Source organism: Herpailurus yagouaroundi, unplaced genomic scaffold (assembly GCF_014898765.1).
Source record: "Herpailurus yagouaroundi ecotype Mexico unplaced genomic scaffold, PumYag 77, whole genome shotgun sequence".
NCBI lineage: Eukaryota > Metazoa > Chordata > Mammalia > Carnivora > Felidae > Herpailurus > Herpailurus yagouaroundi.
This window is the reverse complement of record NW_024412388.1, coordinates 100,083,642-100,106,200: the sequence shown is the minus strand read 5'-3', so window position 1 is coordinate 100,106,200 and position 22,559 is coordinate 100,083,642. Positions and strand designations below refer to the sequence as shown.

Below are 22,559 nucleotides of genomic sequence, written 5' to 3'. Positions count from 1 at the left end.
TAGGATGGGAAATAAAAGGTGAATGGGAGACAGATACCATGGTGAGAAAAGCAGCCGTGGGATTCCTGCCTCAAAGGGTGGGACGGGCTGGGGGTGTGCTCTCAGTGGGGACCAAGCTAGGGCAGGGGTGGTGTCAGTGGTGAGGGTAACAAGGACTCCCGGGGTGGCTGCTAGCCTGGGACAGGTGGAGAAGGAGCATCTAGAAGGCTGTTCCATTCTTTCCCGCTCCCAGGATTGGCATGTCCCGACTTCACCCGTAGGCAGTGAGGACTTCCTAGTGCATTGGGGATGTTTCTGTTGGTGCCTCTTTCCAAACCAGCTGCTGAAAAGGGGTACTGGGTTCAATCCACGAGTTTGAAAATGACCTTGCTTGCGGAGAAGGAAACTTTGCTCCTTGAAACATCATGGGGTGCACTATTTTGAATTCAGCCAATCCAATTTGGAAGTAAGAGCCGTCACGCCATTTGGATTTATCGACAATTAAGTTTTTAAGCCAACACTTGTAAAGTGCTATTTCATTTAAAACAATCTTACACATTACCCACTTGGTTTCTGAAATAACTCCAGTAGATCCATTTTACAGAGGTAAAATTGAGGTCTTAAAAAAGATTCAAGTAAGGCCACACAGCTAACAAAAGTGCATCCGACTTCCCGACTCTGCTGTTCTGTTTCACTCCTTTCCTCACACAAAATCGCACTTTTTTTTTTTCACTATACCAATCAATGATATTGTAAGGCTATAACTTTGAGCTCATGAATGAGTGACAGGGCATCAGTGAATCTCCTAAAATTATTGCAGATTTTGCATGAAAGTGCCCGTGTGCTCTTTTTTTCCGGGATTGCGGGGGGGGGGGGGGCATAGTTGCAGCAGATTCATAAACGTTTTCACGATAGCACAACATTAAACAAAACATTTGAAAAGGAAAAGCTGTCTGGCTAACACTTCTTATGCATGCAACGCCTATCCCCCGTACACACCAGCAGCACAACAAACCAAAACTAAATTCTTAGCACAGCATAACAACCTCCCGACTAAGGCTACGTGAAACACTCAGATCAATTGAATCTTCGCTTCTACTGGAATTTTTAGCTCTGTGTAGACACAACGTGGCTCTCTTGTTCTAATTGCTTCCTGGGTCTTTTGCCAGACAGGCAGGAGGTAGCATTGCTGGTCCTGTTTAGAATGCCATCCTTCAGACTCTTGCAGACACTCTCGATTTCCCACCCAGAAGCCCAATGTGTTGTTTGCTTTCCAACAGGCACATTCTTCAGTGTGGCCATGGGCTCTACTGAATTTGGCCCTATTCCCAGGCAGCACATCAATCTTGATAATCTGGTCAATTATGGTAATTTTATTCCCCTTCCTAGGAATTGGCTTAAGAAAAAACATGTAACTGGGGGCACCTGGGTGGATCAGTCGGTTGAGCGTCCGACTTCAGCTCAGGTCATGATCTCACGGTTCGTGGGTTTGAGCCCCGCGTCGGGCTCTGTGCTGATAGCTCAGAGCCTGGAGTCTGCTTCAGATTCTGTGTCTCCCTCTTTCTCTGCCCCTTCCCTGCTCATGCTCTGTCTCTCTGCCTCAAAAATAAACATTAAAAAAGGAAGGAAGGAAGGAAGGAAGGAAGGAAGGAAGGAAGGAAGGAAGAAAGAAAAAACATGTAACTTGATTCTGATCAATAAGATTGGAGGCTAACTCTTCTGGGGCTGCTTCTGGGAAAGGATTTTTAACTTAAAAAAAAAAAAAACAAAAAACGAAAAGAATATAGACATGTCATTTCTACCTCTGAACATGGCTGTGCCCAAATATGGTCACTGGAGCTGTGGCAGCCATCTTGAGGCCACCAGGAAAGATGGTCGACATGGTGAAGACAGCTGAGCAGAAAGTACAGAAAAACCCTAGGCCCTTGATGAGGTTGCTGAAATATTGAATTAGCCAACTAAGGAGCTGCCCTCCTACACTTTATGTGATGTGAGATGGCAAATGCCCTAATTGTTTAAGCCATTTTGAATTGAGTTGATAATGACTTGGCAAAAGCATCCTAATTAATATAATAAGCCCCGTGCTCTGGAACTACCTTCTATAGAATGTCTTAAGATAAGATAATTCTATTAGTTTTGAGACAGACTCACCTTACAGACAATAAAGAACCAGTATAACTGGATGCATGACCAAAACAGGAAGGGTTGGGGAAAGTCTCATGAATTAATCTCTATAACTCAAAATTCCAATTTTAAAAGGGACCTTAAGAATAATGTAGATGATTTTTAAACTCTGACCAAGGGACACCTACAGTCATGCAGGGATGCTTTAGGAGCCTACCAATATTTGATTCAAATTCACTTAGAATTTTGTTTTGCAATTAAACATATTCACAGTTAAATATTTCACACACCAAATGTTTATATACTGGAAACAACCAATGTATTTAAATTGGGCCTTCCAGCTTTACATGCTTCTGTGTATATAGCTCCTACCATAAATATTTTGTAAATGTTTGTTGATTCAGAATGTAGCAGCCCTGTTGGTCCTTTCCATATTATTGATTGGGTTTTTAATTTAATTTAATCAAAAAAAATTTTAATGTTTATTTTTGAGAGAGAGAGACAGAGAGACAGGGTCTGAGCAGCAGAGGGGGCAGAGAGAGACAGAATCCAAAGCAGGCTCCAGGCTCTGAACTGTCAGCACAGAGCCTGATGCGGGATTCTAACCCACAAACCGCGAGATCATGACCCGAGCCGAAGTCGGATGCTTAACCAACTGAGCCACCAGGTGCCCCTTGTTTGGGCTTTTTAAGTGCAGGCTTTCCCTGTGTCTATTTATATGACATTGTATTTATGAGTATCAAACACAGCATGCATGGGCCCTATGAAATTAAATGCCAGGTAAAATGTACATTTGCTCAGCACCTTGTGAGATCACAGTGCAGTAATTAGTCTTCAGATGGCCATTGGACAAAGGTTGCAGGGCACTGATTTCTTTCACAATATACATAGTTTTGCATCTATTCTAAGATCTGAATGCGTCCCTTCCTTTCAAAGGTTGAATACGTTTACCTTGGCAAGGTTCTAGGTTAATCCTAGATGACTGGTCAGCATAGACATTAAACCTGAATTATGTATTCAATGTTTCAGGCAGAATAAACTTGCCTATTTCAGATATCTGAGTAAATATCAGATAGAGATAGGCAATGGAGAGGCAGGGGCACCACCGGACCTCTCATAATTGCTAACGGTTGTCATGACGTGTCCAGCATTACTCTAGAGCCTCACTGGTATTGATGCACGTAAGCTACCCACCACCTTTCTAAGGTAGGTTCCTGCCAATGTGCCCATTTTGCAAACGAGGTGAAAACACAAACCGAGGTGCTCTGCCAACAAGTGGTAGTCCCAGGGTTTGAACCCACAGAATTTGCCTCCAGAATCTGGACTCTTTTTCGCTACATTGTTTTGTACATTTGCAACCACCCATGTGTGTGAGTTGGGATTCTCTCAATCCCATGCAGCTAAAACAAAAGTCAACAACATGTCGAACGATGAGGCCGAGGTAAGACAACAACTGCTTTTGGTTTCCCTTGTTTTCAAATTTTACGTATTCGTTGAAACAACCTTTTTTTCCCCTTAAACGTGGTGACAAGAAAATATTATAAAACTAAGCTTATAAAATACATTAATGGTAAGGTCCACATCTGTCAGACCTGTCCCTCTTGTTTAGCTGGGTTCTGCAGTTAGTATAGAGTTTAGAGTATAGAGTTAGTATAGAGTATTAGAAAAGCTCTTCAAAGCAAGGAATAGAAAGTCAGTGGCTTAACCAAAGAACGGTTTGTTGCTCTCAAATAGCAAGAAGCCAGGAGGTTGATGGTACTGGTGATGGTCTGGCGGTTCCACAATATCTGCCAACAGTGACATTCTCCTGGCCTTTCCCTTCCAGGACAAACAGGCTGAGGTAGGTGCAGCCCACATCACCCTCCAGACAGAAAAGAGAGCAAGGAACGCATCAGCCTCCTTTGTCCCTTCCATCGGGAAAGCAAAATGTTCACAGAAAACTCCTGCAGGCTTCTGCTTACATCTCTCTTACTTTAAAACTGTCACCTGGTCACTTCCAAAGCAGAGAAGCCGAAAAAGTACTTAGCCTCCCTGGGCTTTATAAGCCAAGTGGACGAGAGAAATGGAGTTAGAAATGGATGCCGAGTCAACCAATATACAGCATTTGCTACAAAGAAAAACAAAGATTTTCCAGGTTACCTTGGGCGCATGCCCTTTAGGGAACCACACAGTATCGGCTTTGAGGGATTTAAAAAATAGGACACACATTTGGTTAATTGCCTATTTTGCATGCAACACTATCCTGGGTCCCGGAAAGTCTCAGAGGTCTAGCGATACAGGCTGCCCCCACCTGAAGAAGGAAGGGAGGAGCTAGCTAACTAAGTTTTCATAGTTCTAAGGAATCATGGGAAATTCTCCATCTCCATTTTCGTGTTACAAAAGGATTGGTTCTCTAAGGACATGTCAAACTCAAGAGCTTGCTGATTTTGTATAAGTAATCATTTATTAAGATGTTCTCTGTCCCTGCTGCAATGTCACTGTGAGGGTTGCTGTCAGCAACGTGTAATGACCCATATTTCCCCAGAAGCTTAAGCCATCACTGCATTAATTTGATGTGATGGGGGCAACCAGAATGTGGCATGGGAATTACATTTTAATGGGAAACAGTGCTGCAAACTTCAGAAGCAAGGACAGATGGCAAAAGCTTGGAAAAGACCGGAAAAAGTCAACATAAATAGGAAATAAGAATTTAGAACTTGGAGCTGGCATTAAGAAGCAATTTATAAACAGTTTTTGTCCTTCCAAGATCCTGACACTGTTTAGACCCCCTTTTGGGGAATATGTGACATGCCTATTTCTAAAGGTGTCTGCTCCTCATTCGACTTCAGGTGCTTACTCTTAGCGACCTTGTAGGCACAGTCCTTCATACATTCGATAAATCTTCAATGAGCACCATTTGTTCCAAGCACTGTAAGTAAGTCCCTGGGACATAAACATGAAACAAACCTTGGTCTCTCACCTTGGGATACTTAGGTCTATTGGAAGAGATGGCTCCCTTGACTAAACGCTGAAATTCACTGGGACAAGAGGCCATAATAAAACTGTGAACCAGAGGCCGAGGAAGTTCTGAGAGATCCAGGTCAGTCCTGCCTGATGTAGGTATGGGGCAAGGTGGGTTTAAGTGGTGGAGGCACAAAAAGGGTCTTCCCAAGCAGAGCAAAAGTTAACTTTTGAGTGGTAGGACAAGTGCATAGGCATGGAAAATATGTTTGGAAACCTGCATGCATTTTGTGCACCCTCTAGGATCCAGGGTATGTATGTGGAGGAGAATGGTGGGTGAAGGGCTCGGAGAGCCCAGCTCATTTTGAAAGTGTTTTGTGAGCCTTACATACAGAAGGATAGGCTGGCAAATTAAAACAAAACTGTGCTGGCTATTGGTTGTTGTTGTGTTTTTTGTTTTTTGGTGTTTTTTTTTATTGGTTTCTCTTTGCAACCAGCTTTTATTTCTACCACCGGTGCCCTTTATTACAGGGGCTGGGAGCCTGGGGACCGACTGCTCATCCCATGCTCCTTTATATTCCAGGGATCTGAACACCACTAGCTGTCAGCCAATGAGATTCACTTGCTTGAGATTGGGAGATTGGGAAATGGAAGGGCCTGAGAAGCATGTTCTGTGTTCTTCTGTCTCCGGCAGCCGCTTCTCAGTGCTTGGGCTTTGGGAGAAACAAAGATTTACCAAGTTCTCAAGGGACCCCATCAGCTACCCGCTTCACTGCCATAGGACAGGCGTGATCATCAGTAGAAGTTTTCTGCAGTTTCCTGACCTGGACGGCAGCGACAACTTTTTTTTTTTTTTTTTTTAACTTTTATTTATTTTTGAGACAGAGAGAGATAGAGCATGATCGGGGGAGGGTCAGAGAGAGAGGGAGACACAGAATCTGAAACAGGCTCCAGGTTCTGAGCTGTCAGCACAGAGCCTGACGCGGGGCTTGAACCCACGAACTGCGAGATGGTGACCTGAGCTGAAGTCGGACGCTTAGCCGACTGAGCCACCCAGGCGCTCCGCGACAACTTTTTTTAATTGTAGGACCACAGCTGCAGTGGTGAACCTAAGAGCTAGCATCTTCCTCCGACTTCCACTAATCCCACTTTCCCAACAGGTTTGTAGACACCTAATCCCCTCTATTAAATCTCTCTGTTTGAAATTCCAAGAGTAGGTGCTCTTTTCCTGACTGAACTCTGACTGCTACCATATCATTATACAGGAAGGCGAGGCACAAAACCACCCTTAACTGCATGCAGTCAGTGAACTGTCTACATAGAAAATCTACAGATAATTTTAGAACTGTTCCTCAAGAACAGTTCATCAAGGAAAACGTTCGTCGAAGAAAGTTCAGCAAGGTTGTTAGACAGTAAGACTGATGTATTTAAAAAAAATCAATTGCACAAGTCACAAACCTGGATGTTATCCTTGATTCTTTCCTCTCCATCACCCCTCACATCTAATCAATCACCAAGTCCCCTTGATTATACCTACCCAACGTTTTGCAAATACATCAACTCCCCCCTGCCGCCACCCTCATCAGACCACCAAGGCTTCTCCCCTAGATGACTAACTTAGCCCATTTGGGCTGCTTATTGAAGAAATACCACAGACTGGCTGGCTGATAAACCACAGAAAGTTTTTCTCACCGTTCTGGAGGCCAGGAAGTCCCGGATGAAGGTGGCGACGGAAAGCGTCTTGGTGAGAACCCCCTTCCTGGTTCAGAGGTGGGTGCCTTTTCATTGCATGCTGATAGGAGAGAAGGGATTAGGAAGCTCTCTGGGACTGTCTTATAAGGGCGCTAATCTTATTCACGAGGCCTCCACCTCATGATTCATCACCTCCCAAAGGGCCACCTCCAAACACCGTGACATTGGCGGCTGGGTTTCAACATATGAAGGGGGGCGGGGGAGGGGACAAACATTCAGTCCCCAGCGGCTACCCTAACAGCCTCCTAACTGGTCTTCCGGATGTAGCTTTACCTTCTTGAATTCTTCATGGCACAGCTGGAAAGGTCTTTCTGAAACACGAACTCAATCCCGGCATTCTCCTGCTTCAAAGTCTTCCCATTGCTCTTGGGATCCATTCCAAACTCTTCCGTGTGGGTTACAAAGTCCTTCACAGCCTGCCCTCTGTCTCACCCTCTGTTCTACTCTCTCTACGCCACACTCGTCTCTTGAGGGCTCCAGCCTTACTGTGATTTTGTTATATTCTCAAATAAGCCTTTTTAAAAATTATATTTATTTTGAGAGAGAGAGAGAGAGCCATGCACGCATGAGAGCGGGAGAGGGGCTGAGGGAAGGGGAAAATCTTAAGCAGGTTCCATGCCCAGTGCAGAGCCTGGCCTGAGGCTCGATCTCACGATAGAGAGATGATAACCTGAACCGAAGTCAATAGTTCGATGCTTAATTGACTGAGCCACTCAGGCGCCCCTCAAATAAGCCTTTTCAGGAACAGTTATCTCTGAGAGCCTCACCCTTCTCCTTGGCCCCTCCCACCCTTCGGCTCCTAATCAGGCTTCCGGCTGGGGATTGTACCTCCTGTCCTCTCACTTGGTGAACTGAGCCCAGAGCCCTGCCCGGGGCTCTCCTAGCCATCCCCCTGCCCCACCATGGCACCTACTATACTTTATTGTTCCTGCTTGTTTCACTGTTGTTCTCCATCATCCAACTGTGAGATCCACTGAGGCTGGGAATGTGGAGATCATTGTACTTCCAGTGCTGACACATGGGAGGCACCCATTAAATATTTGTTCAAAACAAACCCTTACTCTAGGCCCTCTTCAGTTGTTAGACTAGGGGGTGAGGGGGTGCAGGAGGAAGGGAGGCTAGGACAAAGACAACCAAGGCTCTACTGATGGGTTACTGTCCTGCACAAGCCACCACAGGGGACCACAGGGAAGTTCATTTCCATCTCAGCAAATCCCAGGATGAGGTGAGGCACTTGTCTCAGGTATAAAATTTAGAGAGGTACCAGAAAGTTCAGCAATCAAGATAAAGAATACTTGAATGAATATTAAAGAACCATATTAGAGATGCAGGGAAAAAGAAAAAACTCGGGAAAAAGACTGATCCTGTCTATATGTATGTAACACTTGTACATTTTATATTTTTGTCCTTCAAGGAGTTTTTACATCAATTTTAATTTTTCAAAATGTTGCATTAAGCTATCACTTAGTGTACTGATGACTGATTTGGGCATGCTCTTAACGTTTGTACCTCAGTCAAGTTCATCACTCACCTGCCTATTGTCCCTGCTCTGAAGGATCTGTAGTGTGTTTTACCAAACTCTGATGGTGGGAATTACTGTTTCCTTGTTCAGTACAATGTGTGTTATGGGGTTTTTTCATATAACCTTTATAAATGAAAAGTGTTCCTTTTATTCCTGGCTTACTAAAAATATTTATTAGCAATGACCATTAAGTTTGAAAAGAGGTGCTTTTTAAGCATCTATTGATATGATCATGTGGTGTTTCTCCTTCAATGTAAGAGCACAGGAAAATAAGGGTGCCTGGGTGGCTCAGCCAGTTGAGCACCTGACTGCGGCTCAGGTCATGATCTCAAGGCTCACGGGTTCGGGCCCCGCTGTGTGGGGCTCTGTGCTGACAGCCCAGAGCCTGGAACCTGCTTCAGATTCTGTGTCTCCCTCTCTCTGCCCCTCCCCCGCTCATGCTCTGTCTCTCTCTCTCAAATATAAATAAACTTTTTTTTTTAATGTAGTGAACTACATGAATAACAGTGAGAAAAGTTTTTCCTAATTTTTTCTTATCATCAACAGATAATAAGCATATCTACGGATCAGTTATCTTCTGTCATTTGAATTATATCTTTAGGTCAAATCCCCTCACATTCATATGCATGGAATTAGTGGGTTGCCGTTTTATTTGAAGCTTTTACCTTTTAAATGTTTCCCAAATGAAGCACATTTAAACAAAAAACAAAAACCATTATCCATAGTAGCAGTCTCCCTTCATGAGGGCCCCCCGGGGGAATTTGACACATTTTTCACTTCCTACTTCCTCTCTTACTCTCTTCTGCCACCATTTATGTGTAAGGAGCGCGGGTCTGACAGTAGTAACCGAGCAGTAACTGTTAAACCTGATGGGAACTTTCAGTACCTTTTATAGGAAATAAAAGAAAATCCCCGCTCAACTGCACTCCAATTAAACATTTGGAGAGAAAAAAGAATTTTTAAACAAGCAAACAAAGAGAATCCCCACATATGGCAGGGTTCTTTTAGGGGAATTTGCTGCTTTAGAATCTCCTAACATGCGTGAGTGTTGCAGAAAAATTAAGTTGGAGCTTAGGTAGGAGAAAAGGTAGCCAACCCCTTTGTGTCTTCTCTTTCTATCTTGGCTGGGAATATGGGGTAGAGATTATTTCACGGCTGACTCACCGAGGGGCACCTCAGCCTCTTCTCTCTTTCTTTTCCAGGAGGATCTGTTGACTGTTGTTAAATTCGGTAAGTCACTGTGAAGTCCTGCAAAGGAATGAGACAGCAGCGTGTGGGGAAACTGAGGAAGGGAATGAGGTTGTGCAGGAGGAGTGTGCACGGCAGTTGGGGCAGTGGCCAGGACTCCAGTGTAAGCTCCTTGAGAGGGGGGCTTTGTCTCTCATCAGGGCTGCACCTGCCATGCTTAGTATAAAGCTGGACACACAGCAGCACCCAGTAAATACCTGGCAGTGAATTAAAGAATGAACCACGAAGTCCTGTCAAACCCCACCATCGAGGGCTGAGCTAAGGAGAGGAGTATAAGAAGTGATCAGAAAAATCCACAGACACGGTATCATGAATGCCAAGGGAAGAATGGTTTAAGTGGAGGCAAAAGACAGCATTGTGTCAAATTACGCTGAGAAGTCATAGCAGTTACAAAACAGTTCATTTGCAGTAAATACGAAAAACATCACAGCAATGACTTAGAAAATAAGGGTTTTGATGTCATTGTTGCTGTTTGTTCGCCTCATGGTAGGAAGTTCGGAGGGGCGGTGCCTCCACAATGGCCCAGTGCCTTTCTTTCTCTCTACCATTGGCAATGTGTTGGATTTCCCTCTCTTGTCACAAGATGGCTGCTGTGTCTTTGGCGATCGTGTCCACGTCCACACCAGAAGGAGAGAGGATGCGCAAAAGAGTAAAGCAGGCCAGCTGAGTCTGTCCATTTTTTCTCAGGGACACCAAAGCTTTCCCAGAACAAGCTTTTACTTTCCTCTCTTTCCTCTCTAGGTCATGTGGTCACCTTTAGATCAATTCGGGACCGAGAGTCTTAAGATTCCATCCTTGTGTTAATCAATCAGATTCATTCCCTGGGGCTGAGGAATGGCCTCTCCCTGAACTCAAGTGGTCTCCACTGGTGACTGAAAAGAAATGGGTTCTGTTGGAGGAACAGAGAGAGAATGCATGCTGGGTAGACAACAGATGATGTCTGAGGCACAAATCACATCTTTAAAAGACAGGATCCACTGCGTCATGCGTAGGGCCCAGTATAAAACGGCATTCTGGAATGCTCTGTTCAACATACTAAGAATTTCCAGACAGCAACGGTGGAGCACTAAACTAAGCGTGGGGCCCTTCAGAGTACAGGTCCCTGGGCCACTGTCTTCCTCCCGTGCCTGTGAAGTCAGGCCTGGGCCCCAAGCTTTCCACTGGGCTGGGCAGCCGGGAGCTCAGTGGTCAACTCAGGTGAAGCGGGAAGGGGGAGGAGAGACGAATGTAGTGGGCTGAGGAGCTCATGGGGGTGAGGAAGTGGTAATGGCACCAAGACTCGCTGGAGAAAATAGACACGATGTGGTAGGAGAAGGCTGGCTAACTAGGGAAAGAGAGAAGAGCATGGGCGGAGGCTACGTGTACCCAGCGAACTGCTGCTCGGGCGTTTTTTTGTCTCTCTTCGGGGCCCGCTTGATTTGGAGGCTGGCGGGGCTTCTGTGGAGAGCAGGTAGCAGGGGGAGCTGGGGCTGAGAGCTCCACTCACCCCTCACGGGGCACATGCCACCAAACCAGGGGATCATGGAAACAGAGTGAGAAAAGGTAGGCTCGAATCCCACTTCCGCCAGGGATTAGCAAGACTGAGTCTCTGTCCCCTAGGGAGCTCGCTTGTCAACAGAGGATGGCCAAGCCTGTGTCACTTGGTCTATAGGGGGGGGTCACTTGCTATGAAGGGAAGGCACGGTTATCGCCCTTTGAGCAGACACCCTCCACACAAAAGTCGGTCATCCTTCTCCCGCCAATTCCTCCACCACTATTGACCCCCGCCACTCAATACCAAGTTTAAGAGGAGGTGTCAATTTTGTTAGATTCCATTAACTATGTAATGATACTGTCAACACAAGCGGTCGGTGGAATGGTGCAGGGAAGGGAGGGACAAGAAGAGGTAGACATGTTTGTTTATGTAAACCCACCCCGTTCCCCGGCTCCCCCCACCTTTGCCATCCATTGGAGACAGGCTCAGGGCTTATGCCCCCCAGGGATGTAAACAGTGACTCAGTGATGTCACCCCCATCAGTGCCAGGAGACATAAATTTCATTTCCCAGAAAATGCAGCAGACAGTAGCTTCTGGGCAAACAGTGACTCTGGCAATAAATATTGGCAGAGGAGAGAGACCTTTAATGGAAGAGCTTTGTGAACCTAGAGCAGCCAGGCTGTAAATCCCCAGACAGAGAGGGATTTAATATTTTAGATCAGAAGACAGATTCATCAGTGCAAAATAAATAATTCTATAGCCCGTCGGAGGCAATCGGCTATTAAAACATAAGTATTAAAAATAAAAACCACATCTCAGGTAAGAAATCGTGGAATGAGGCGGAAGCCCCCTCACCAGAATGAAAACCACCTAGTCTGGGCTCACAATTGAGTGGCCAGGCAGAGGGGCGTGTCCTCCTCCAGGAAGAGCCCGCAGAGCCAAGCGGGAGATGGTGGGCGGAGCCTCTGCTGGGCTCAGGGGGTAGGAAGAGGGGCTGAGGGCAGAGCCGGGCAGTCAGATGGCACTGGATGCAACTTACCCTGGCAAAAACAAAGTGTGCAAGGAGGACAGCAAGAACTCACCTGGAAAACACACACACAAAAAAAAACCACAAAAAGGACCCGTTGCAAGCTAACATAGAAGTCAGAAAGCGTCCGCCGGATATCACGTGTCAACAAAATACCCCGGGAAACTGAGTGCTATGACATTTTAAGTAATATAATGTGAATTTCATCTCATTCTGTATTGCTCTGCAGTGAGGTTGCTTCACACACTGCCCGACTGCAGGAAGAAGACCAAGGCTTGTCTTCGCCTTGCAAGATGTCTGGACATCTAAGGCTTTGGAACCCCTTGGTTCTTCCCAAAAGATGATGCCGACATCCAGGGGCAAAATCTTGCTCTGCTAGACCTGGGACGTCGCACACCACTCCACAACTGGTCAAGGCCAAAGGCAGACCTAAAGTGGGGAAGATGCACTAAGGCGATGGCACTTCCGCACCTTTCCAGCCAGTTCTGTAGAACGCTTGCATCCAGTGGGGTAAGCAGTGCGTCACTGTTCTTGTCCCGTCAGATGAGGAAATGCAAGACATTCAAAGAGGTTAGGTGACCTGCTCAGGGTCGCTTAACCGGGGGCTTCTTGCTCAAAGTCTGAAGCTTTTCTCACCTTATTACAAAGCAGTGCCAAATTCCAACTCGGCATGAGAAACTTTCTCTGGGAATTCTATGTCTGCAATGAGAGATTCAAATGTGCACAGGCCAGTCTGGCGATTCCCTGGGGCTCCCCAGCAGGCCCTGACACTAATCCCATTCTACAATTGACCCCCATGAAGAAGCATCCTCTGGACAGAAGGAGTGTTCTCTGAGGCCCGGAGGCCATCTTTTCTAGACCTGGCGCTGGTCTGAGCAGGCAGAGGTGAAGGTGGGTGTTCAGCCTATGGCGCTGGTCCCTTAGGATGTTTGCCCTGTCTGCAGACCACTTGTTAACTTTCCTTGCTACCCGGTCTCTCTCCCACTAGTTATGGTCTCCCACCCTTGGCCTATATGGGCTGGAGTGAAGGTAGTGGGGCAGAAAGATATATGAGGCTCAAGTCACTGACAGTCTATACATCTCACTCTTTTTTTTTAAATTGTTTTTTAACGTTTATTTATTTTTGAGATAGAGAGACAGAGCATGAATGGGGGAGGGTCAGAGAGAGAGAGAGGGAGACACAGAATCTGAAACAGGCTCCAGGCTCTGAGCTGTCAGCACAGAGCCCGACACGGGGCTCGAACTCACAGACCGTGAGATCATGACCTGAGCCGAAGTCAGACGCTTAACCGACTGACCCACCCAGGCGCCCCTATACATCTCACTCTTACTGAGAACCAGCAGTCCTAAAAATGTATCTGCAATCATCATGGCTGCCTGGAGACTGCCCCCTCTCACACCCTGGTGTCCAGAACAGTGGCCATGTTGGATAGATCTGTGTGTGTGTGTGTGTGTGTGTGTGTGTGTGTGTGTGTGTGTGCGCCCGCGCGTGGGTGCGCATGTGTGTGCCCACACATGCACCAGGGAGGAGTGGAGTGATCCAACTATTGAGCTATGCCCATATCAGTGGCTTTTAAGAGACTAAAAAGTATGGATGGAAGAGCTAGGCTTACTCCCCTTGGAAACAGGAAGTGAGCCTTTTTTGATATGTTAGACCAGGTGTCAGTAACGACAACCTGTGTGCCAAATCTGGCCTGTGACCTGTTTTGGTGCAGCCAAGAAGCGAAGAGCGACTTCTACCTTTTTTAAGTGGTTGGAAAAAAATCAAAAGAATGTCTCATGGCAAGGGATAATCATACGAAGTTTCGAATGTCAACATCCATATGCTAAAGTTGCATCAGCACATCACCTCACTCCTTTGTTTACATAATTATCTGTGGCTGTTTTCACAGTTGACATAGATCTGCAACAGAGACCATTTGCCTACCCCTGGTCTAGGCTTTCAGTTCAAAAAGCTTTCGAGGGGAACAGACTTGTGCCAAGCTCTGAGTTCATCTCTGAGGGGACACTCACTGTTCTTGTGAGGCCCCAGGACTAGTAGAAGGGCACTCGGGCGAAGCAGCTAGTCCTGTGTTCCTAGAGATGCCAGATCCAGTCCGGGGCCCCGAGTTTGCAAAGAGATTCCAGTCTGAAGTGACGTGGCCTTTGCAAGGGGTCCTAGCCATTCACGATTCCACTGAGGGCACGGTTTTGTAGGAGAGTGAGCCGGGCCCTTGAGGCACACCCAGTGGTCCTTGCGAGTGCTCAGGGTATGGGCTGGCTCTCACATCCAGGTGCTGCCCTGCCCCAGCCTGTTCTGACCGGCTCTTTGCAAACAGGTGTGGGGAGACCTAGTCACGATAGGCTGACTGACGTCCCTCGTGCCAGTTCTCCAACAGTCCATGGGTCACCCACCCTCTGCATGTGGTTGTGTCCCCTGTTCCTTTAGTGGATTGTTTTATTGTTTCGCTATTGCTATTTTATTGTGGGTGCTGTATGCAATCCGATCTCTCCCTCTTCCTGCACTCCCTGCCTCACACAGGTGTGAAATGTCTCTTTCCCCAGGTAGACCGCCAAGTCTCTCTGATGCCACCTTTGGTCAGTGGCTCCTCACAGGCGCCCGAGCCAAAGCCAGCAACCTTCAGCACCAAGCACGAAGCAGTAACAAGAAAGCCGTGAATAATAAAATAGCGTTCAAGATGCCAGCAGCCTCCACGTCAACCTGTTTGGTGGAGAACTCGAGGACCCCTCCGCTAAGCGTGAGAGAGAAAGTCTACCCTTAAAAGTTATACAGGTCACGGGGTTCTGCTCCCTTCGGTGCCCAGGGCACACATGGTGTTTGTCCAAATGGCATCCATGAGCTGAGCTCAAAGGTAATGGCCGATCCCAACTTGAGCTTTGAAAGTGAGCCTCAAAGGTAACTCGTCTTTCTGCTGAATTGCAAGGACATGTGACAGTCAAGGGGAAGCCCCCACAGGCACTGATTGCCAAGGAGAAGGAAGAAGAAGGCGAGGAAGTGAAAGGACCCCACTGGGACCTGAACTCGGGTCAGGGGCAACATGGAGGATGAGGAGGGAGTGCGCGCTTCCTCCAGGAAGGAAGGTTCTCGACAGGAGGGGCGGTTCCGCTTGTGTAGGAAGGGCGCACTCGGAATGAAACGGGCCATCCTGGGGGGAGACTTGAAATGGGCTATGGGATTTACAAACGGGTGAGAGATTTCACTGGGGTGAGGGGCGGCCGAGCTCCGGGCCGTGGAATTTGCTCTCTGCGCCCAGTTTCCAGGCCTGTTTTGCCCAGCTGAGCTGCCCAGTGCCCGGGTGTGCTGGGCGGCGAGGGAGCCTCCGCCTGCAAGGTCCAAGGCCGGCCGGTGTCCTAGACAAAGCAAGGGTTCACACTAGGACAGGCTTGAGGTTGGAGCACTCTGGGGAGGCCCCAGACGCACTGGTGCCTTCCTTCACCGCCACTCTTGCCCACGTAGTAGAAAGTTGTATATGAACAAAACGTGTGTGATTCGAACCAGGATACCAACGCACTAATGGGAACTACACTTGTGGGATGGTAGAAGCTATTTTCAAAAGCATGGTCTTCCCTTACTCTTTATAAGGACATGGTTTCACAGGCAAGGATTGGGGGACGGAGCACGAGTCTGTTCTACCTTCCCCATCAGCAAGCCCAGAGATGGGGCAGCTCTGGGTTGGTCCAGTGGCCGAACGGCATCGTCAGCCACCTGTCCCTTCACTTCCTCCTCTGCCTCCTCACCTCCTGGCCTCGTCCTCGGGCTGTTCTCCTCCTTTAGAAGACAGCCGCCACATCCTCACACCACAAAAGCCAGAAGCAAAGAGAGATCACGTCTTCCCTGAGTTCATTCTTAAGACCAAGGGAAGCTTTGCTAGAAGACTTTCCCCGCGGACTTTTCCTCCTGCCGTGTTAGCTGGAACGGGATGCTCTGTCCAGCCCCGGTGGGATCGCTGGAAGGGGGATGGCATTATCAGGATGCGCTTGGATGAATCGCACTGACTGACATCACTCAAGATCCACGACCACTGACCTCAAGGAGGCCCTTCCGGCTGCCTGGCAACACACGATGTATTTATTCCTACGGCAGCACTTCTCGGACGTGAGTGTGCATCAGAGTCCCCTGGGGGCTTGCCAGAGCACAGAAGGCCGGATTTGGCACCACGGGAGGGCTGGAGTGGGCCTGAGAATGTGCATTTCTGGTGAATTCTCAGCTGACCCTCGTGCTGTGGGTCCCGCCCGGCACCACACTTTGGGAACCACTGCTCTAGCTCGCTGGCAGTCTTACTGTCCTAGACAACACCATTGGCCTCCTCTTCCTCCTCAAACGTCTTAGCGCTCCCCCTACGTGCCCCTCAATCTCGGTTGACACCCTGCGGCCTACTTCACTGAGAACAGAAGACCACCCGCTCCCACCATCACGATTAATGTACACTTTGGTTTCCCTTCTGCTGCTACGGGTGAACTGCCTTGCTCTGATTTAAGGCCCGTCCTACATCCGTGTGCTTGACCTTATCCCCTCTCTCCCGGCCGGGCTCATCCCTCCAAAAGCCGTTCCCCTCCCCAGCAAACCCGCTCTGCTATATTTCCATCCTCAAACCAAACGACAACAACAACAAAACAACAAAACCCCCAAACACCCCCTTGACCCCAATCCCTCCTCAGCCATTAACTCAGTTGTGTTTCCCTTTACAGTGGAACTCTCGACATCTCTGTACTCACCCCCGCCCCCCTCGCTTCCTCTCTTTCCTTCCCTCTTGAATCCCATCCAGTCCAACTTCGGTTCCCACCTCTCTATTGCAACTGCTGCTGTCAAGGTTAGCCCTGACTTCCCGGTTCCCGATTCCCGGAGTGATGTCTGTCCCCATGTTACTCGGCTCGTCAGCAGCATCTGACACAGCCTGTCACTTCGCCCTCGGAACACCCTCTGTTGGCTTCTGGCCCCTGATCTCTCTTGGTTCCCCTCCCTCCTCTCTGGCTGTTCCTTATCAGTCTTTTTTGCAGAGAGTTCTTCATTTCACTGGCCTCTACCGGGTGGAGAATCCCGGATAGAGTTCGGGCCAACATGCACACTCTCGCTTCTGCAGTTTCAGCTACCGTCAGGATTTGAAATGCCACCTACAAGCTGTGACTCCCAAATTTATATCTCCAGCCTGGATCTCTCCACCGAGTTCCAGACGCATGCATCCCGTGGCATGCATCTCCAGATATATTAACGGGCACGGCAAAATTAACATCTCCCAGACTGGGCTCCTGCTTCGTCCCCGGCAACACAGCACACACGTCCACGAGGCTTCTCCTTCCTGCTCACAGCACACGGAGCCTTCGTTCTCCAGCTCCTCACGCCAAAAGCTGGGAGACATCCTTGCTTCTATTCTTTCCTCTCCCACCCTGCAAGCAAACCATCAGCGAATACCGGGGGGGTCTACTTCAAAATGTACCCGGAATCTGACCCCTGATCACACAGCTTGTGTTGCCCTGGCCTCTGGTCCAAGCCACTCTCATTTCCTGCCTCACTGTTACAAAAGCATCTTGACTAATCTTGCTTCTTCCCTGGCCTCCTCCCCCCTCCCACCCCTCCATCTATTTTCCACAGAGCCAGCCAGAGTGATGCCATTAAAATGTAAATCAGATTATGTCATTCTTCAGCTCAAAATCTCACCTTGAGCAAAAGCTGAAATCCTTACGAAGGCCTGCCAGGGACCTGGCCCTGGATACTTCTCTGATGTCACCCCCTACTCCCCACTTCTCTGCAGGTACTCTGGCCTCCTTGTGGTTCCCTGAACACATCAAGTACACGCTCACTTTCACACTTGGTGCGACTCTGCCCCGGGTATCCCTCCTGCAGAAATCTCTGCGTCTAGCTGCTTCCGCGTTCTGCTCCGATGTCTCCAGCTTTCCCTGACATGCCTAACTGAAATAGGATCGAATCCCTATCCTCACCTTCCACCCCAACACTTTCTCCTTAATTTCCCGGTAGCACATATTGCCTCCTCACATACTAGATATGTATTTGTTTATCATCTATCTGCCCCCCTCCCTACCACTCCTGGAACGTATGCAGCATGAGGGCAGGGAGTTTGAGCCTTTAACAGGCCCTTAGTAAAATCTGATGAATTAATAATGGAAAGGGGAGATCCCACAGTAAACCAACACATAACTAAGTTATACTTTGGACCCCTCTGAGTTAGATCAGTGGTAGTCAGTCCCACAGAGCCCTGTCAACTCTGTATTTCCAAACTGAGATTCTGGATCTACAAGGGCAAGAAACAGATGCTGGGGGGTGGTATACCTCTGTGGGTACTGCCATCCAGAAAGACCCAGCCAGCCAGCCAGCCAGCCAGCCAGCTTCCTTCAAAGCTCCAGCTCCAATTTTCTGAGTCCTGGGCCCTTGTGGCAGAGTCTTTTTGCAATGCACATAATTCCTCCCTGATGAAGCAAGTTCACAACCCCTCATTTTTTCTACATTCTTTTCCTCAAAGCTGCCCACCCCTGTATGCACAGCAAAGAAACCTTCCCAGCAGAGTTCACCCTCTCCTTTCCTGCCACGAGGTAACACCCAGTTAAAAGAACTTGATTAGCCAAACTAGAATCCTTTTGGTAACTGTGTCTAGCCATAGGATAACCACCTGTACCTTGACAAGAAAACTGATCATTCTGGTGGGAGACCTCATTCTTGTATCGGCGTTAATGTGACTTTTCTTCTTTCCGGTGAGCCCAAACTTTTCTCTCCTCCCCAGACGATGGTGTTCTTTTGTGAAAAATAGAAAAATGCGAGAAAATAAAAAATAAATGTATAAATCGATAAATCGTACGATAAGAAAACAAAATAGAATAGAAAAACACAACATTCTGTGCAGACAGCAAGAATCCCCATGAGGAACTGTCTTGCTTGGAGCCTTGCCAGTGTGGCGTTTAATACACGCCTGCACCACTAAGTAGACCTGCAGCGACTTCCCCGGGTGATTTTTTTTTTCTTTGCCACGAGAGACCCCACTTCACGTTTTGGAACAATCCTACAGATCGTGAGACTGGCAAAAGGTGACAGAGGGGCCCAAGTGGAAATGAGACACAGCAGCAGCCCGAACCCTGCTTGGCCTTCACTGAGTAGGATTAAACTGAACTAATTGGACAAAGACGTAAGGCAAGACGTCTGGATCTCCGGAAGGGGTTAGGAAGACTTTCGTTATCTTGCCCATGGTAATGCATCGGCATAGCTGATTTAGAACAAGTCACCTGAAGAGGAGGTGAATTCCAAACGCGCTGGGAGAAATGGATTTTGCTGAATGAATCCTCCTCACTCTCCACACAGTGAAGAGGAAGAAAAACCCTTTAGGCAAGAAACTATGAGGCAGTTGGGAGCATTTAGTGTTGATTGGGTATCAGAGCACTGTGAAAGAGGTAATCAATACCTGAATTCCAAATAGCAACTTCATCCCATCTGGAACTAGGCCAAATGCTGTGCAAATGGCCTGGGGCCACCCACTGGTAGGAGTGAAGGAAAGAGATTTAAAGTAGTGGGTACTCCTGACAGTTAAGCGATTAAGTTTCCCTTTATTTGTGCTTGAGTTGGCTATGTCAACATTTTTTAACAGATGCAGAACCAGCCAAAGGTCAAAATGCTTAATAAACTGCAAAAGTCTACAAAAAACCCAAAACACGTACATACAAAACCTGTTGGATTTTGTTTTCTAGCTACTATTTTCCAATTCATGGTTATGTATTAAAAAGCTTAGGTGACTCCTGTGCTACCAATGTGTCACTGGCCCATCTCAGGTAAGTCATTATAGCTTCTATACCTGAAGACCTCTGCTCATCTTGTGATCCTATCAAGATTCAGGTGTCCTTGAGGAATCAACACTCAGAACTCAGCTCAAGAGGAGGGCTTGTCAAACTCCTGTGCCTTCAAATCAGCTGGGCAATCCTGTTAAAAGATTCTGACTGCTTGGGTCTGGCATGTGGTTTGAGAGTCTACATTTTCTAACAGGCTCCCAGGCAAATGTCAAGGCTGGTCCAGGGATGGACCACACTTGGAACAGCAGGGCTTTGGGCTACACAGTCTGTGACCTGAGTTCTGTTTTCAATGATAGAATTTCTGAGGACGTGGCTTCAAAATGTAACTGGTTAGACCAGTTGTCAGGAGCAGTGGTTCTCAGAGTGTGATCCAGGGACTAGTGACATGGGCATCACACGGGAGCATGTTAGAGATGCTAATTTTCTGGTTTCTAAACCAGAAACTCTGGGGGGTGGGAACCAGTAATCTATGTTTTAAAGAAAATTTGTTTTAATGTTTATTCATTTTTGAGAGACAGAGCGCCAGCAGGGGTGGGCAGAGAGAGAGGGAGACACAGAATCCGAAGCAGGCTCCAGGCTCTGAGCTGTCAGCATAGAGCCCGATGCGGGGCTCAAACTCACGAACCGCGAGATCATGACCTGAGCCCAAGTCAGAGGCTTAACTGACTAAGCCACCCAGGCGCCCCAATGTTTTGATAAGCCCTCCATGTGATTCTGGAGGAACGGTGCTCCAGAACATTAAAATCACCTGGGGAGGGGCGCCTGGGTGGCTCAGTGGGTTAAGTGTCTCACTCTTGATCTTGGCTCAGGTCATGATCTCATAGTTCTTGAGATCGAGCCCTGCATGGGGACTGTTTAGAACTCTCTCTCTCCTCTCTCTCTCTGCCCCTCCCCCCGTGCTCTCTCTCTCAACACAAATACATAAACATTTTTTTAAAAAATAAATGAAATCACCTGGGGAGTTAAAGAAAATCAAGACCTGGGTCCCATCCCAGAGAATCTAACTTTTTCATTCTGGGGTGGGGCTCGGGCATCGGGATATTCCAAAGGCATCCACGGAGATCACTGTCAAGAATAGTTGGCCTAGAACAGAAAACTAATCCTGCTGCATGCAGTAGGAGACTTAGCTGGAAAGCATCTGACTGAACCACCACAGACTGGTCGCAGGCTGGATGTCTGTCTGCACAGTATGCACTCCACCTCTCCAGGGTGACTGTGTCCGAGTGGGGATAATGCAAAATCACTTCCTCACTGCTCACCCTGCCATCCACCCTCATCCCTGGCTATTGTCTCCTTTTGCTCGTGATGTGTCTGGCTGGAACCCACCCCCTTCCCCCCCCCCCCCCACTGCTGTGCTGTCACCAGTTGAAAGTTTCACCCATCGTTAAAAGCCAGTATCAATCCAGATCTTCAGAAATCCCTTCCTGAACGCTCTTGCCAGATGAGATTTACCCATCTGTAGATGTTCACCGCATGCTGTCTGCAAGTCTTATTTTCTTTTTCTTTTTTTAATGCTTATTTATTTTTGAGAGAGAGACAGAGCGTGGTAGGGGAGGGGCCGAGAGAGAGGGAGACACAGAATCCAAAGCAGGCTCCAGGCTCTGAGCCGATGGCACAGAGCTTGAACTCACGAACCCGTTGAGATCATGACCCGAGCCGAAGTTGCGCGCTTAACCATCTGAGCCACCCAGGTGCCCAAGTCTTATTTTCTTATACTACCTACATTTCTTGACTCTTGCCCTCTGCCGAATTGTAAATTCTTGGACACCCAGGATGGCATAGCCCTCAACTTTGCACCTCTTCTGTCAGTGTAAGTGCTTCACTGTGAACCTAGTAGGCACCCAGTAAACACCTCCTTGAATCTGGGATCAGAGCTCCTGGGTTTGAGGCTTGCCTTTGCAATTAGGGCTTGTGATCCAGGTTGTTGGATATCTCCTAGCCTCACTTATCTGCAAAATTAGGATGTTGAACTAGATGATCTTTTAGGGTATCTTTCAAATCTCAGATTTGATGGTTCCGTGTAGTCTATGCTGATTCCTGGAAAAAGAAGTCTGATACTGGCTGCTGTTGGCCGCTGGGTCAGCGATGGACACAGACAGATGGGGTCTCTTTCCTCTCCTTGTGTTTCTGGGCTGCGCTGTGACTTGACTGCACCCGAGGGGGCACTGTGGCAGTTCTGGGCACAGGGAATGGGTGTGTCAGGCAGGGCTGGAGTGAGGTAGGGGGAAAGAAGGTGAGGAAGAAATTTGGAACGTTGGGACCCCAAAGGAGGACCTTCAATCTTGGCTTTACGAACATCTGATGTCAGACACCTGAACTGTTCTGTTGGAAGACTGGCCATCTTCCCGGAGAGACCATATGGAGAGGTCTTGGGTCTACGTGGAGAGAGACGTGCCCCGCAAATCCAGCCTTAAAGCCATCCCTGCCAAGGTGCCAAGTATGCAAGTAAAATTGTTTTGGACCCTCTGCATCAGCCACCACTAGCCACAAGCCACTGCGTGATCCCAAACCATCTGGAGCAGGAGAATCACCCAGCTGAGCCCTGCCTCATTCCTGATCTACAAAGTCACAATACATAATGAAACAGTTGCTGTTTAGGTCACCAAGTTTAGAGGAGCCTGATTAGGCAGCAATAGATAACCAGAACATAGCATTACTCTAGGTGACATTCTATGCACTTTAGCAAGCAAATACTCGACAAATG

The 22,559-nt window shown here is 47.8% G+C and overlaps 1 long non-coding RNA gene across 2 annotated transcripts in view; it reads right to left on the bottom strand.

The window, feature by feature from the left end:
* Nucleotides 1-18,753, bottom strand: part of LOC121027757 (uncharacterized) — a 32,402-nt gene extending 13,649 nt beyond the window's left edge. The window contains exons 1-3 of one of the 2 annotated variants that reach the window (XR_005788910.1): nucleotides 18,697-18,753; nucleotides 9,482-9,565; nucleotides 6,736-6,835 (exon numbers count right to left, since the gene is read on the bottom strand). This is a non-coding gene — a long non-coding RNA (uncharacterized LOC121027757). Of the gene's footprint in view, nucleotides 1-6,735; nucleotides 6,836-9,481; nucleotides 9,674-18,696 lie in introns of those variants that run through there. The other variant, XR_005788909.1, reaches the window with a different exon arrangement.
* Between the last annotated feature and the right edge of the window lie 3,806 nt (nucleotides 18,754-22,559).